This window comes from Ranitomeya variabilis, chromosome 8, assembly GCF_051348905.1.
Source record: "Ranitomeya variabilis isolate aRanVar5 chromosome 8, aRanVar5.hap1, whole genome shotgun sequence".
In the NCBI taxonomy this organism is placed as follows: domain Eukaryota; kingdom Metazoa; phylum Chordata; class Amphibia; order Anura; family Dendrobatidae; genus Ranitomeya; species Ranitomeya variabilis.
Window position 1 is genome coordinate 168766683 of NC_135239.1, and position 16229 is coordinate 168782911.

The 16229-nt window shown below is 45.1% G+C and overlaps 1 protein-coding gene across 2 annotated transcripts in view; it reads left to right on the forward strand.

Moving 5' to 3' along the window:
* Positions 1-12322: 12322 nt before the first annotated feature.
* Positions 12323-16229, forward strand: part of TNRC6B (trinucleotide repeat containing adaptor 6B) — a 106279-nt gene continuing 102372 nt past the window's right edge. The window contains exons 1-2 of one of the 2 annotated variants that reach the window (XM_077277371.1): positions 12323-12393; positions 15538-15621. The gene's annotated coding sequence lies outside the window, so the exon portion shown is untranslated. Of the gene's footprint in view, positions 12415-15537; positions 15622-16229 lie in introns of both variants that reach the window. The other variant, XM_077277372.1, reaches the window with a different exon arrangement.

Genomic DNA, 16229 nt, shown 5'->3' on the forward strand with positions numbered 1-16229 from the left:
AAGCACAGAGAGGCTTCTGATAACATTGTTGACCGGCAAGCAACTAACAGAGCAGCAAGGTTATATAGCGACTCCCACATCTTGATGGGAACAGGTGAACAGAGAAGATGAAAACACCAGTTCAATTCCACCAGTAGCCACCGGGGGAGCCCAGAATCCAAATTCACAACAGATATCTCCTTGGTTTCCCAATTGATGTTTGGATTCTGTGTCCGTAACCAGGGAATTCCTAAAATTACAGGAAAATGAGGAGAAGATATTAACATAAATGATAGGGTTTCCAGATGGTCTGGTTCCATCTTACACTTCAGAAGCACCGTCTCCCGGTCTACTGGCCCAGAAATTAATGGAGAACCATCCACCGTTTCCATGTTGACTGGTGAGGCTCTTAGCTGTGTCTTAATACCATGTTCCCTGGCGAAAGAAGAATCCATGAAATTTCCACCTGCTCCAGAGTCTATCATAGCAGAACTTGGTATCCACTGTCCCTCCCACAGAATCTGAATAGGAAGAGAACAATGTGAGTATTTCTCCCCTTGATCTTTAGGGGAAGTCGACATCACTGTTAGGGGAACCACAGCATCTAGATGTAAACTGGTCTCTGAGACTTCTGACTCAGTGTCCGTATTGTCATAATCCCCTACTGCCGCCAACACCTTGTTTGGTCGCCTGGGACATTTAGGACAATTAATAAGGAAATGATCCGATTGACCACAGTAAAAGCATAAGCGTTCACGAAAGCGATATTCACGGTGTTCGTTACTCTCACGTTTCTGTAGTGAGTCCACTTGCATAGGCACCTCCTCAGCTTCCCGCGGGTTCTTGTTGGTAGTTTCCCTAGACGGAAGAGTAAAATTAGTGATGCGATTTGAAGCCGCCCATTTCTCTTGTCTGTGTTCAGTTAGGCGGATATCAATACGCACACAGTGTTGTAAAAATAACTCAAACTCCTGTGGAGACTCTGAGCGAGCTAGCTCATCTTTGATTGTACTGGACAATCCTTTCCTAAAAATTGGTAATAAAGCATTATTATCCCAGTTGGTATCCACTACTAACCTCTTAAATTCAGTAATATATTCTATGACTGAACGTTTCCCCTGGCGTAAGGAAAGCAAGGATTTTTCAGCGGAGGCACGGCGGTTGGGATCATCAAACATTTGCGCCATAGCTACCAGAAAATCATCCAAATTTAGACGGACATCGCGACTTTCAACCATAGGATTTGCCCAAGCCAGTGCCCGTGATGTCAACAACATAATTATACATAGTACCTTAGATCTATCAGACTGATAGTAAGAAGCATGTACATCAAAAAATAATATACATTGATTAACAAACCCACGGAATTGACTTCGGTCACCATTAAACCGGAAAGGAGGCAATTTAGGCATACTGGTAGGTGGTGTATGCTGAGCAGGTGGTGTAACCTGGGCGTCTACCAAGGTACGTAAATCTTGGAGAGCCTGACCAAACACCTGCGCATTGTGGTTAGCCCGGGAGTCCATGTCTCTAATTTTATTTTGTACAGCCGCCACCTCCTGCTGCAAGGAGTTAATCATAGCAAACATCTTGTCTACCCGTGTCTCTGTCATTGCCCCAGCAGAATCTTTTTTTTTAGGCTGGAGTATCCTGTAATACTATTGTAGGAACTCTAAGATTCTGGTAGCATGGGGCAATGAACAGACAGAGACGGGTTACTTTAGTGCAAATAGTATATTTGTAACACAGCAAAAACACACAAACAATATACTGATAACTCGCAGTGAAACAAGTCCCTTAACCATATACAGCAAAACAGAAGAGTTCTTAGGCCAAAATCCTTGGCAAGGTGAGTGAGACGGGTGACGTGCAGATCCAAACACAGCTGGTGCAGAAAGAGTCAAATCCGGGTATGAAGTAAACACAGGGAAGTCCAGAAACAAGTCCTCAGGTTAATCCCAGGTGTGGGATGAACACGGGTAAGTCCTGAAACAAGTTCTCAAGTTTCTCAGTTGTGGCATAAACACGGGTAAGTCTACGTTCACATTTGCGGTCGGCGCCGCAGCGTCGGGCGCCGCAGCGTCGCCGCATGCGTCATGCACCCCTATATTTAACATGGGGGCGCATGGACATGCGTCGCACTTGCGTTTTGCGCCGCATGCGTCCCTGCGGCGCACGCGTCCGGGCGCATTGGACGCAGCAAGTTGCATTTTTGCTGCGTCCAAAATCAATCAAAAAAAGGACGCATGCGGCGCAAAACGCAGCGTTGTGCATGCGTTTTGCTGCGTTGTTTGCGTTGTGCGTTGCGGTGCCGACGCTGCGGCGCACAACGCAAATGTGAACGTAGCCTAAGTCCAGAAACAAGTTCACATAAAGAATTATACTGGTGTAATTTCCAGTAGCTCCCACCGGGGGGAGTAAATAAGGATTAAGTAGCAAACACAGTCTAAGTCCAGCAGCAAAGCTCCAAACACAGTTCCAAAACAGAGTTCTTACCCGGAGGAGAGAACCAAGGGTTAAGTTCCCAAGCCAACAGACTGAGAGCGTAACTTACATAGGCAGAGAATGTCCAGAGCCATGGGTAGAAGTACAGCAGACAAGCTGCTGAGCTGATGGAGAAACCAAGCAGAATACTCCAGCAGAGAGGCTGACACCTGACCCGGGTTTTAAACAAATGAACAGGAAGTAGGGCAGACAAAAACAGCAAACTCCATCTTAACAAAGGGCAAAATCATTCACAAGGTAACTTGGAAAACCCGGAATACTGACACATGCGCTGCTAAATGTGATAATTGAGGAGTGTATTTAAGGAAGACAGCAGGGACTCTTTATCATCACTCTGTCCCCTCAGGAAGCTGTTGTGAAACGCGCGTAGGGGCACGTGGGTATCCCCATGGACACAGATATGGGTAAGATCCAAGGGTGGTCTCATGCCTATTTTATTGTTTAGACTATAATAGCCACATGGCCATTGATTTACATAAATTATCTCTATAATGAGAGTCTAATTTTGAGACTTATGTGACCACTCTATTTGGGGTATGGATGAAATATGATGCACTGGCACTTTACATTGCATATTTGAATATGACTCTTGTTCTGGGTATATGTATAACTCTATCTCCATGCCTTTGTCTTTGGGGTGCCACCATGTTTGTGGTGCACCCTTAACCTAATCAACTGCTCTGTTCTAATTACTTACTTTGTGATATTTATCTTTATGCGTCATAACGGATTTCTAAAATAAAATTTACTGTTTTATGATACACATTTTTTGTGGTTTCATGCTCCATTTTGTGGTGTCTTAATTTAATGTGAGTAACACCATGTTGTGGAGCTGGACTGAAAGTATTAAAGGGATGATGAGAATGTACTCGATGATACCCGCCCTACAGGCGGAGGTCGCCATGATGGCCCTGGAAGGGGAGGCGAGGGATTCAGTGATCCTACAGCCCCCCAGACAGCGGGATACGCTTGACAAGGTGTTACGTATACTGGAGGAAACACATGTGGACCCCACAGATATAGGAGAGCTGAACATGCGACTGTTTAGCCGGACTCAAAAAGAAGGGGAGACAGTGACACAGTTCATGAACGTAAAAAAAAAGAGAAAAGCATATCCAGAAAAGGGATCAACCCAAATTAAATTTCAATACAAAAAAATGCTTTTGCCAACATGTGCTAAGTTTTTGAGGACACTGAGTGTGTGTCTTATATAAAGAATAACGGCATGTAAGGTTTTTGAAGTACTGTACTCATTATTGTATGACCCATATTTCTCGAATTATGGTCCAAGTTGGGACTTTTTAATTGTTTTTAAATTGTTTTGTATGTGGTAGGTTTCCAATAAAAAGCATTTTTTTGTATTGAATTCTATTGTGGTGATCCCTTTTCTGCATATACTTTTCTCTTTTTTTTGATTACTTGTTTCATATGCATTAGTTGATCCCAGTATAAACTAAATCAGTGGATGGTGCCCACTTAGGCTTCTTTCTCACGTCTGTGGGTACGGGGCCGTCGCTAAGCATCGGCGCGACGAACTGACGGACGTTGTGAAAATTCGGCACAACGTGGGCAGCAGATGCAGTTTTTCAACACATCCGCTGCCCATTCTAAAGTCCCGGGGAGGAGGGGGCAGAGTTCCGGCTGCGCATGCGCGGTAGGAATTGCAGGATCCGACGTAAGAAAAAACGTTCCCTTGAACTTTTTTTCGATACGACGGTCCGCCAAAACACAACGCATCCAGTGCACGACGGACGCGATGTATGGCCATACGTCGTGATCCATCGGCAATACAAGTCTATGGGCAAAAAACGCATCCTGCGGGCAACTTTGCAGGATGCGTTTTTTGCACAGAACGACGCATTGCGACGGACAGCAAAAAACAGGAATTGTGAAAGAGGCCTTACACTTATTATTTATACAGTTCATGAACGTATTGCAGGAAATATACACTGCCATATCCCGGAAAGAAGGTGTGGGGGTAGGGTCGATTGATGTGGTGCTGCATGATCAGTTAGTGACCGGGTTGAGAGATGCACTGCTGAAACAGGCCCTGCGGGAGCGCTTGCGTGCGAACCCACACATGACTTTTGCAGAAGTTGGAAGTGAGGCACGCATGTGCAAGCAAGAACAGGGGGTGACACTTCTGGTGGTGAAGGTCCGGAGCGGAGAGGTGGCCGTGAATACAGTGGCTACGCCCGGATGGGTGGAAGATTTGCGGTGAGAAATCCAAGAGATGAGGGAAGAATTGACAGAAACTAAAAAGAAGGTGACCTCGCTGAGCTCATCTGAGAGCAGAGCTTTCTCAGAACCGCGACGGGGCGGAAGAGTGTCTAGACAGGAGGAACTTCCTACCTGCTTTCTCTGTGGAGAGCTGGGGCACATGGCCCCGATGTGCCCACAACGTGGGCGGCCTCTCCAGCATCGCCCGTTAAACTAGGAGGCTCCGAGGCTGGGGGACGCCGCCCGGAGCCAGAACAGCCAGTAAGAAGAACCAGAAGTCCCACCAATTTAGTTTTAAGGTGTCCGTTAGTCTGGGCTGAAATAGATGGAAGGGCCGTACGCTGTCTGGTAGATACCGGCTTCCAAGTAACCACGATGCCAGAGAAGTATTTCAAAAACCATTTCCCTGAAGCGATGAGGTCTGAGTGGGGACAGGTGATAAAGTTGACAGCCGCCAATCAGCTCCCCATCCTGGTCGCAAGGGTGGCATGGATGCAAATTAGAGTCTGCGGCAAAGACTTGGGCCGCCAAGGTGTGGTACTGACTTCGAGTGACACTGAGGATGGATATACTTCCTTCAAGGCTTTTAAAGTTTAAAACATTAAAATTTTGTTAAAGCTACAAACAAAAAATAACTCTGTTATAGTCATAATCGTACTGACCTGAAGAATATGGTCAGGCCATTCTTCCCACACAACACTGTAAAAAATGAAAAAGAATACGACAATGTAATTGCAGGGCTACCATTTTTTTCCAGTACATTCTAAAATTGGAAAATAAATGGTGTCACATAAAGACACTTTTAAGGATTTATTTTATTCCCTGGATCCATCTAAATGTGTATGTAACATGCAATAAAATAATTAGATTGCAGTCTTTCCCGTTCCTCTGATCACTCATGTAACTGAAATTTCGACTCTGGATCACACTGTGCTCTTATGTGTGAGCCAGAAGTCGCTTTTACAATCTAAGCCTATGGAGTCTTGTTCTGAGGCTCCATAGGCTTAGGATATTGTTCACAAGTGGGGTTTTTGTGCCATTTTTTCCTGTTGGTAAAAGAAACGCATTGCTTTACAGTGGCAAAATATATGAGATTTCTAAAATCTAAGTTTTTTTCCCCTTGCATTTATTGAGCTGCAGTACACGGTTTTTCCTTTTAAAAAGGCACAACGCCAGAGTTTTTTTTAATTTCAGCACTGGAGTGGTGCCACTCACCCAATTTCTCTGCCATGGTCTTCTGCTCTTCTCAGTGCCGCCATCTTGAAACCGCAACTTCAGAGTGACCGTAAGTCAGAGGTAACGGTCACAAGCTCTCACTGTAAGTCTAGGAGATCATCGTTCTGGCTCCCATAGACTTACATTGAGTTGTGACTTCCGGATCGCCCAGCAAACATCAAAGCGAACCGGCGGGTCACAACCTGCAGAAGACGACCGGAGCGGCACTGGGAAGAGATGAAGACTGCGGCTGGTAAATAGGATATTGGGTACAGGCAGGGCTGTGGAGTCGGAGTCGTGGAGTCAGAGTTAGTTTTGGTTGGAGTCGGAGTCGGTAGAAATGTACCGACTCCGACTCCAGCTTTAAAAAAAATGTATTAATATTTCATAATTGAATTTTCATATGAATTTTATAAATGTTACTCAAATATATATGTTCTATCAAACTATGAACAACAGTGATAATCAGTTCTGCTGGATATAGAGACATTTCTTACTTCTTGTGTGTCACTGTTCTCCACTGCCCTTATCTAATCTTATACTTGGTTAACCTCATGCTGCCCCAACCCCCCTACTTACAATGTATGAAACTGAAAGTGAAAATGTGTTGCAAATTCTTAGTAGTAAAGCTCCTCATCTAGACTAGATGTTTACTAGGTGTGCGTCTTCCAAGCATCTCACAGCTGCTACTCAGAAGAGGAAGACTGTAAGAAGTATTATCCTTTCAACAAACTTTGAATCAGTTAACTGTGAGTACATGAGGAATAACAGTATTACTGAACACTATATCAGTTGTACGACCTGGCAATAATTTTGTACAATTGTTTTTAGGAAAAACAATTTTCATTTGGATTGTGAATGCAGAATGAAAAACCTGAGAATGTCAAAGAAGCGTCACATTAAATCAGCTGTATTTGAACATTTCACCATCACTCAAGATAGAAAACATTATGTCTGTCAGTGTATGACAAATGATCCAGACGAAAACAAATGCTGTGAAGCCAAGATCAGTGCATATTCAGGCAAAGATAAAAATGCTCCTACCAGAGCTTCTAATCTAAAGAGACATTTACAGCGCTTTCATCCAGAAGTACTGAAAGCAGTGGATGAGAAAGACTGCATCCAAACCAATGAACCAGTGCCCAGCTCTTCCAGCCAAACAAAGGAGCAGAGAACTTTGCAGCCATCAATTGCAAGATATTTTGTCAGTGACAAAGTTACTGTGACAATGACAGTAGATACATTTAAAAAACAGATCATAGCTTTTATGTGTCTGAATGGGGAAATGGCCCGCAAGCTTGGCGTTTCTCTGGAGAGAGAGAGTATTAGAAAATTAGTAATCGAAGAAGCTTTTAAACAAAAGGAAGAACTTAAAAAAACTCTCAAGGGACGCTTTCTGTTTCTTAAACTGGATGCCTGCACACATCACAGAGTGAACTATTTTGCCATCAATGTCCGATTTGTTTGTGACAAAAATGAAATATTTACCAAGACATTGGCAGTAAAAGACACCAAAGCTCATCACACCAGTGAGTTTCTCCAGGTCTTGGTGGAAAAGGTTCTGCAAGACTATGAACTTAAAAAAGAGCAAGTTCTTTCTGTCGTAACTGACAATGCTTCAAATATGATAAGTACTATTAAGCTAATGAGAGTAATGATGGTGACCAGCAGCTAGAAGAGCATTCTGGGTCCACAGACACAGAAATGTTTGAACTAGAGGAACACAGTATTGTAACTGAGGAGCAAACTGAAGTTGCTTCAGATGAACAGCATCATGATAGTTTAGATCATCTTGTTGAAACTGTGTCAATACATTCTTTCATTCATCACATGCGCTGTGTTGTGCATACGCTACAGCTGGCTATAAGAGACAGTCTGCAAGAAGGACATGCTGCTGCACTGATTGGCAAGGTGAGAAAATTGGCTACTGTTGCCAGAACCCCTAAAGTTGACTCAATTTTGAAGAGACGTGCTGGAAAAGGGGCAATTATTGATCAAGCTACACGATGGGGCAGTACTTACTTAATGATTCAGCGCTTGGTTGAACTGAAAACCTTTCTTGTAGACATGGCTAACCCTCAACTGACGCTAAATGAAAGTCAGTGGAATCAGGTGACTGAGCTGGAAAAATTGCTAGAGCACCCATTTACAGTGACTAAAAAATTACAAGCAGAGGACTTAACTCCAGGTATTCTCTTAAAGGAGTGGAAGAACCTGATGTTTTGCCTGTCCCAAAGAGGAGGGTTAATTGCAAGTGGCATTGCTACATCAATGAAACGGAGAGAGGAGCTACTATTACAAAATAACATTCTTTTGGCAGCTGTTTATGTAGACCCAATGCATCGGATTCTTCTAGATGATCAGCAGCTAACTAAAGGAAAAGAAGCTCTGTTTGAAATAGCAGTAAGGATGAAAGGGTTGCAGAACAGTCAGGAGGAACAAGAAGAATTTGGTCGTCCTGCCACATCTTCACCCTCATCAACTGATGAAGAATTTAATTTTGAAAAATATTTGGATTACAAGGACCGTGCAAAGCGTTCCCGCATAGAAGAGTCATCCCCATCAAAGAACACAGCCAGTACATTTCAGCAGAATTTTTCATGTGCACTAAAAGAAATGGAGAAATTTGACCGTTCATCAAAAATAACAGTGCAACAAGCGATTCCTCTGTATCCTGACATTGTCAGAGATGTTGCCCGAGTGGTTACTGCTTTGCCACCAACCCAAGTTAGTGTAGAGGTTTTTCACTGCTCTCAAAATAATTAGATCAGATTTGAGGGCATCCATGAAGGAGGATCTGACAGAGGCAATACTTTTTCTGAGGACAAATTTATATAGTTCTTCTTATTAACTGCATAAGTGTTTATTGCATATTTACTTACAAGAGTTTAGAAAAGTTTATAAAAGTTATTTGCTATATTCTAATTGTATTCTAATAAATATAGTTTTTGCTCTAAGTGGTCTGATTACTTATATGATGGTGAGAAACTGAATAAGCACGATGTTAATATTTTACAACAGTAAATTTATTGTTACGAATTGGCCATTTATGAAGGAGTCGGAGCCTGATAAAATCCAGGAGTCGGAGTCAAAACTGTGGCTCACCAACCCCACAGCCCTGGGTACAGGACACTAGCGGCACAACGGGCAGGGCGCCATACTGGTTGGCACACAGCGCTTCAGCCCACAGTAGGACAGGCGGACGTCGTCCAGCGCTGCCAACATGGCGGCACTTCCTGTCCTCACTTGCTATAGAGAAGCCACAAACCCGGGCTACAGCAGTCACTATGGTAACTCAAAGAATAAGGCTACTTTCACACTTGCTGTACGTCGCAATGTGTCGTTTTGGAGAAAAAACGCATCCTGCAAATGTGCCCACAGGATGAGTTTTTTCTCCATAGACTTGCATTAGCGACGCATTGCGAAGTATGGCCACACGTCGCATCCGTCGTGCGACAGATGCGTTGTTTTGGCGGACCGTCGGCACAAAAAAAGTTCCATGTGTTTTGTGCGTCGCGTCCGCCATTTTCGACCGCGCATGCGTGGCCGAAACTCCGCCCCCTCCTCCCGGACATTACAATGGGGCAGCGGAAGCATCGTAAGACTGCATCCGCTGCCCATGTTGTTCATATTTCACAACGTGCGTCGGTACGTCTGGCCGACACTAGTGTGAAAGTAGCCTTACTCCAATGTTACAGTTTAGGTGTTGATACCTTTTAATGGCTAACTGAAAAGATGGTAACAAATTGCAAGCTTTCGAGACTACATACGTCTCTTCATCAGGCAAAGACTAAAACAAATTCTGAAGAATCACATATTTATGCACAACATAGTATAGAGAAAAAAAAAAAAAAAGAGGGGGAAAAAAACATGGATAAGCCAGGTGACATGAAGCAGAATTACCATGGGTGATAAACAGTTACGTCCATAAATATTGGGCCAATTCTTAGATAAGGATTGTTTTATTGTCCTGTGATTAGGGTCTCTGTTGCTATGACCCCACATGGTCTGATGGGCAAGTTCCTTAATTGATGTAAAAAGACATAAATCCGTGTGACACATTCATTCCTGCAGTTAGAGTGTCAAAGGTCGTCATCAGTTTATATTCCCAGACTCTCCTGTCTTTCTGTGTTTTGAAGTTACCTTTCAATACAAGTAATTTCATGTCCATAATGCTATGATTTGGGAGACAGAAATGTATTGCCACAGGTAGATCCATTCTTTTTTCTTTTATTGTATGGCGATGAGAGTTCATCCTTGTTCTCAGTTTCTGCCCTGTCCCCCTACATACAGACCCCCAGTTGGACATTTAGTACTAATAATTAAGTATACCACATTAGAGGTGACGCAGCTGAAAGTACCTGGTATTTTGTAGTCCTGATGTGAATTGGGGGTCTTTATCTTGTCCGTGGTCATTATAAATGGACAGGTTTTACATATTTTCTGGTTGCAAGGAAAGGTTCCTGCAGCTGTTGGAGAGGTCAGGGAGCTTCTGACAATGATGCTTCTTAGATTTGGGGCTGTCTAAAACACAGAAGTGGGGGGTCTGGAAAAATGGATTGTAATCGGGCATCTTTTTGCAGTAAAGGTTGTAATTTCCATGCAGCTCCCCTTAGCACCTCCAGATTTGGATTGTAGGTAACTACTAGAGGCACCCGGTTATTTTCTTCTTTAGTTTTGTAATGTAGCAGGTGATTCCTTGATATTCTGGTGGCTCTTGTGATCTGATTTTCAATTGTTCTTGGATGGTAGCCCTGATTCAGAAAGGTCTTTCTGAGGCGACCTTTCTGAATCAGGGCTACCATCCAAGAACAATTGAAAATCAGATCACAAGAGCCACCAGAATATCAAGGAATCACCTGCTACATTACAAAACTAAAGAAGAAAATAACCGGGTGCCTCTAGTAGTTACCTACAATCCAAATCTGGAGGTGCTAAGGGGAGCTGCATGGAAATTACAACCTTTACTGCAAAAAGATGCTCGATTACAATCCATTTTCCCAGACCCCCCACTACTGTGTTTTAGGCAGCCCCCAAATCTAAGAAGCATCATTGTCAAGAGCTCCCTGTCCTCTCCAACAGCTGCAGGTACCTTTCCTTGCAACCAGAAAAAATGTAAAACCTGTCCATTTATAATGACCACGGACAAGATAAAGACCCCCAATTCACATCAGGACTACAAGATCCCAGGTACTTTCAGCTGCGTCACTTCTAATGTGGTGTACCTAATTATTTGTACTAAATGTCCAACTGGGGGTCTGTATGTGGGGGAGACAGGGCAGAAACTGAGAACAAGGATGAACTCTCATCGCCATACAATAGGAGAAAAAAAGAATGGATCTACTGTGGCAATACATTTCTGTCTCCCAAATCATAGCATTATGGACATGAAATTACTTGTATTGAAAGGTAACTTCAAAACACAGAAAGACAGGAGAGTCTGGGAATATAAACTGATGACGACCTTTGACACTCTAACTGCAGGAATGAATGTGTCACACGGATTTATGTCTTTTTACATCAATTAAGGAACTTGCCCATCAGACCATGTGGGGTCATAGCAACAGAACGAGACCCTAATCACAGGACAATAAAACAATCCTTATCTAAGAATTGGCCCAATATTTATGGACGTAACTGTTTATCACCCATGGTAATTCTGCTTCATGTCACCTAGCTTATCCATGTTTTTTTCCCCCTCTTTTTTTTTTTTTCTCTATACTATGTTGTGCATAAATATGTGATTCTTCAGAATTTGTTTTAGTCTTTGCCTGATGAAGAGACGTATGTAGTCTCGAAAGCTTGCAATTTGTTACCATCTTTTCAGTTAGCCATTAAAAGGTATCAACCACTGAGGACTCTCAATTCTAAACATTTTTCTACCTACTGGCTAACACGGTACCCAGATATATTTCTTTCCTGTATCACAGTTTAGGTGGACACGTCCCCTTTCATTATCTCATATGCCTCCAACAGTAACTGAGCAGCCGCCACACACCACGGTAAACACGTCCACGTAGAATTTCACTAGTGTAGAACTATAAACATGGCCCCTGACGCTCGTCACGGCCATTGCCATGGCGCCGCAGCGTATAGCCGCTACTATTGGCAGCCAGTCCTCAGCCTTTGGTTGGCAGCACAGAAGCCTCCAGAAATGACTTCATTCCCGCAGTAACAGTGTAAACCGAGGCTTGAACCGCACACGCTCCTACGTCATGACACCATCACGCCAGACTTACAGAGCGACGCTCGGAAGGGCGTGCTCACCACAGGCCCAATAAGGAGCTCGGACTAATAGAGGCGGAACTTTGTGATTGACAGCCAAAACAGCCAATCAAACGCTGAAATGTAGAAGCTGCGGTCCAATGGCAGCAGCGAAGGGGTGTGCTCGTGGCGAGTCATGTTGTGGTGTTGTTGCCAGAGGGCGGAGCTAGCTGTGGTGCAGTCAGGCAGGGGAGCGCGGAGTTGGCGGAGGTGGGAGTTACCGGGGGACCGGTGAGAGGGAACGACGGGGAGCGTTGGGGTGGGGGGGTTAAGCGCTATATGTTACGGCTTCTCGCAGCTGGTATGTGGGGGAATGAGCGGCTGTGTGTGAGGCGACGTGCACGAGCGGTGCGCGCCCAGGGCCTAGTGCTGTGGCAGAGTGTGCGGTGCATGGACTGTGGCGCTGACATGTAGCGCTGTGTGCACACGGTGCGGCCTTCTGCCGCCGGTGTGACTCGTGTGGTGTGAGCTCCTCTCCCCAGGCAGCGGCTGCTCACTGCCGGCCTGCGCTCTCCTCCCCGCTGCCCCAGGGCCTACAGTCCCAGGGTTTTATTGCCCTCCCCCCTTGTACAATGCACAGCCGTCCTGTACTATCGCAGGGTGTGTACAGGTGCCCATCTGTGGAGCCTGGGCAGGGCCGGAGGGTGTACAAACATGGCAGACACCGGGGCTATGTCAGGGGAGGTAGTACTGGGTCTGGAAGGGAGCCCTCCCACTAACAGCATTCCCATAGAATGTAAGTCCGCAAGGACAGGGTCCTCTCCCCTCCAAGGACAGGGTCCTCTCCCCTCCAAGGACAGGGTCCTCTCCCCTCCAAGGACAGGGTCCTCTCCCCTCCAAGGACAGGGTCCTCTCCCCTCCAAGGACAGGGTCCTCTCCCCTCCAAGGACAGGGTCCTCTCCCCTCCAAGGACAGGGTCCTCTCCCCTCCAAGGACAGGGTCCTCTCCCCTCCAAGGACAGGGTCCTCTCCCCTCCAAGGACAGGGTCCTCTCCCCTCCAAGGACAGGGTCCTCTCCCCTCTGTACCAGTCTGTCGCTGTAAAGCAGTTTACTGTAAATGATATCTATAGCTCTGTATGTAACCCCTTTCTCATGTACAGCACCATGGAACTAATGGTGCTATATAAATAATAATAATTATTATTATTATAACAGCTTCTTAGTTGCTGCTCTTATGACTGACAGCAGGGTCTAAGGGGTTAAGAGTTGTCTCATGTCCAGAAATGGGTCACGTTGCCATATGCTTCTAAAGAGAACCAACTTTTTCAATTTGCTCATTTATTGAGAAAACATTTTTTTTTTCTTAGTGTTGCCGAGGTTACCGACCACCCTGCTGTCCACTCCTGGCAACAACCTAGGCAAGGAGCAGGATCTTAGCCTGCACGCGCTGCTCTGACCGGCCATCGGGGACATCAGTGATCTGTGGCAGGAGCAGTGAGAACTGCCTCCTGATATCTGCAGCTCTTCTTTTGATTAGCCAGCCTGGTGCAACATCACATCGTAACAATGACACCGTGCCAGGCCGGCTAATCAAACGAAGAGCCACAGATGCCATGAGGCAAGAGGTGATTCTCGGGGCACAGATTAGTGACATGGCGGCTGGACTGTGCCTTACAAATCAGTTCGTTCTTCTGTACTGCAGAGAAAAAGCCTCCTCTGCTAGCAGCTTGGCAGAAAGCACAGTTGGTTCCAGCGGTGTCACCATGCCGCTGATCTGAACTGTCAATCTTCAGGAGCATACTACAAGCGGCAGAGCAGGAAACCGGGGGCAGTGAGCTCCTGAAGATACCAGCCAACTGGCACCCGACTCGGCTCCTGCAAATTGGATGGTTCATGCCTGGGTTTGCTGGGAATTGGTGTCAGCCCTGCCTGTCACCAGTAGAAATTTGTGGACACTCCTGTAATGCAGGGACATGCCCGTTGGTCCTGTTCTGATCAGTATGTATGGTTCCTGAAACGGGACCTGTTCTGTTATCGCGATATACCCTAAGTGGGCATATGGCAAGGGGCTGTCTAAAGCACCTCTGCTCACAATGCCATCATGGTTTTTGACATCATACCAGATCCTAATGAAACATTTGTTTTAATGGATCTGTTCAGGTTATTGTTCTTACAGCCAGCACAGTTTATTATTCTGACCCTTTAGTGTCCAGGTCCAGCGTGTACACCGGGGAAAACTCCCTGCACTAACTGATATCTGTTCATTAGTGGTGAGCGAATGTGCGCAGATAAGGTGTTATCTGAGCATGCTTTGGCGTGCTCGAATTATATGTTCGAATCCCTGCGGCTGCATGTTTTGCAGCCACTCGGCAGCCACAACACATGCAGGGATTATCTAACAAACAGACAATGCCTGCATGTGTTGCGACTGTCAAACAGCCTCGAGACATGCAGCCGCGGGGACTCGAACATAGTATTCGAGTACATCGAAGACACTCGGTTAGCACATGAGCGTGCTCGGAGAACTTCTCACTCGAGCATGTTCGCTCATCACTACTGTTTATTCCTTTATAGGAGCTCACGACAGCTTTTCATCAGTCTGCGGATGCCTCCCCATGCGTCGTTTTGTCGCTGCGTCGAATGCAACATTTTCGAGTGCAACATGCGCAGCATCAAAACGACGCATGCTTAGGCATCCGCATGGCCTGCGTACCCAATGTTAAAGATAGGGTAGGCGGAGCTGAAGGAAGAGGCGCTGCTGTGGGCAGGGCTTAACGGAGGAACTACGCAGCCCTCCGCAAAGCCTTCGTCCGCAAATGTGAAACTAGCCTAATACCGCATTAGGAAATCATTGAATTAAAAAAGCTTTCCTAAAGGGGTACTCCGGTCTAGTCAAGTTACCCCTCACCCAACGGATAGATTGGGTGGGTCCCACCACTCACCAGAAATGGGGTTTGCATTCCCTGTTCTTTCCTGACCTCAAGACCATTGTCGCAAGGCATTCATTAGAGCAGTAGGTCGCAGACGTACCTGACATTTTTTTCAGATTGTCTATACTGAAGTTGAGCGCTGCTATAAAACCCAAATATATATCACTCTAGACCGTCCTGATGCTTTTAGTCTGGGTTATCAGGCCCACCATCGGGTCAGTGCTTGTGTCTGGCAATGTATTGATTTAGGGGTAAGTTCCAATACATTGAGCTGTAGGTGCACACGCTGCGGTGTTCATTACTGGCGCACGCGGTTGTCGGTGTGGTGCAGTTGGTACAGGATATCTAGTGTATAGATAGGTTGGCCCATAGCGATGTGCGCTTGTGCTTATTGCAGCAGATCTGAGGTCAGGTTCCCGATTCTAGCAGGTCAGAGGCTTGATTCTGTAACATTGCTTATCTCTGGTTTTCCTTTTATTCACAGGTCCTTTGTCTCTTACTCTGTGCACTGACTCTACCCAGGATTTGACACCTTGCTGGCTGTTGTCACACATAGAGCTGGTGAAAGGTACGATCACGCTCTCACATCCCACCAGGCGCATCAGCAAAACCATTCAGCCCAACATAGTGTTAACAACGGGAATGGCTTTTTTTTTTTTTTTTTTTTTTAACTGAAGAAAGATTTCTAGCAGAGTCTGCTTTTTTCTTTTAACTATGCAACATTTTGTAGTTGCAATAAAAAGCCTCACTAAGAAACATTATGCATTATTGTTATGTATTCCAAATGCTAGATGACCACATTAAGCATGGGTCTGGTTATCTGCCCTAGGGAAAACATAATAAATCAGTCTGACATTTTTACATATACTGGTACTATGTCCATGGTTATTTTTTCATTCATTTTTTTGTGGTATGGCGATTTTATGCCATGTCAGACACCATGTGCTGCTTTTATTTTGCACAAAAAAATGCCTAAAATGGCTAGTCGTTGTAGTCTCTTGGTCCCTCTACTTTGAGCCATTTTCCTATCCATGTCCCATCTTTTATCTGTACAACTAGATATGTATCCGCATCATATCCATATCGCGAGTCTTCTGTTTGTGATAATGGGACTTGTGCTTCTACTCCCCATCTATTGCTGATTATATCTTGGGGCTCATTCAGACATCAAGTATT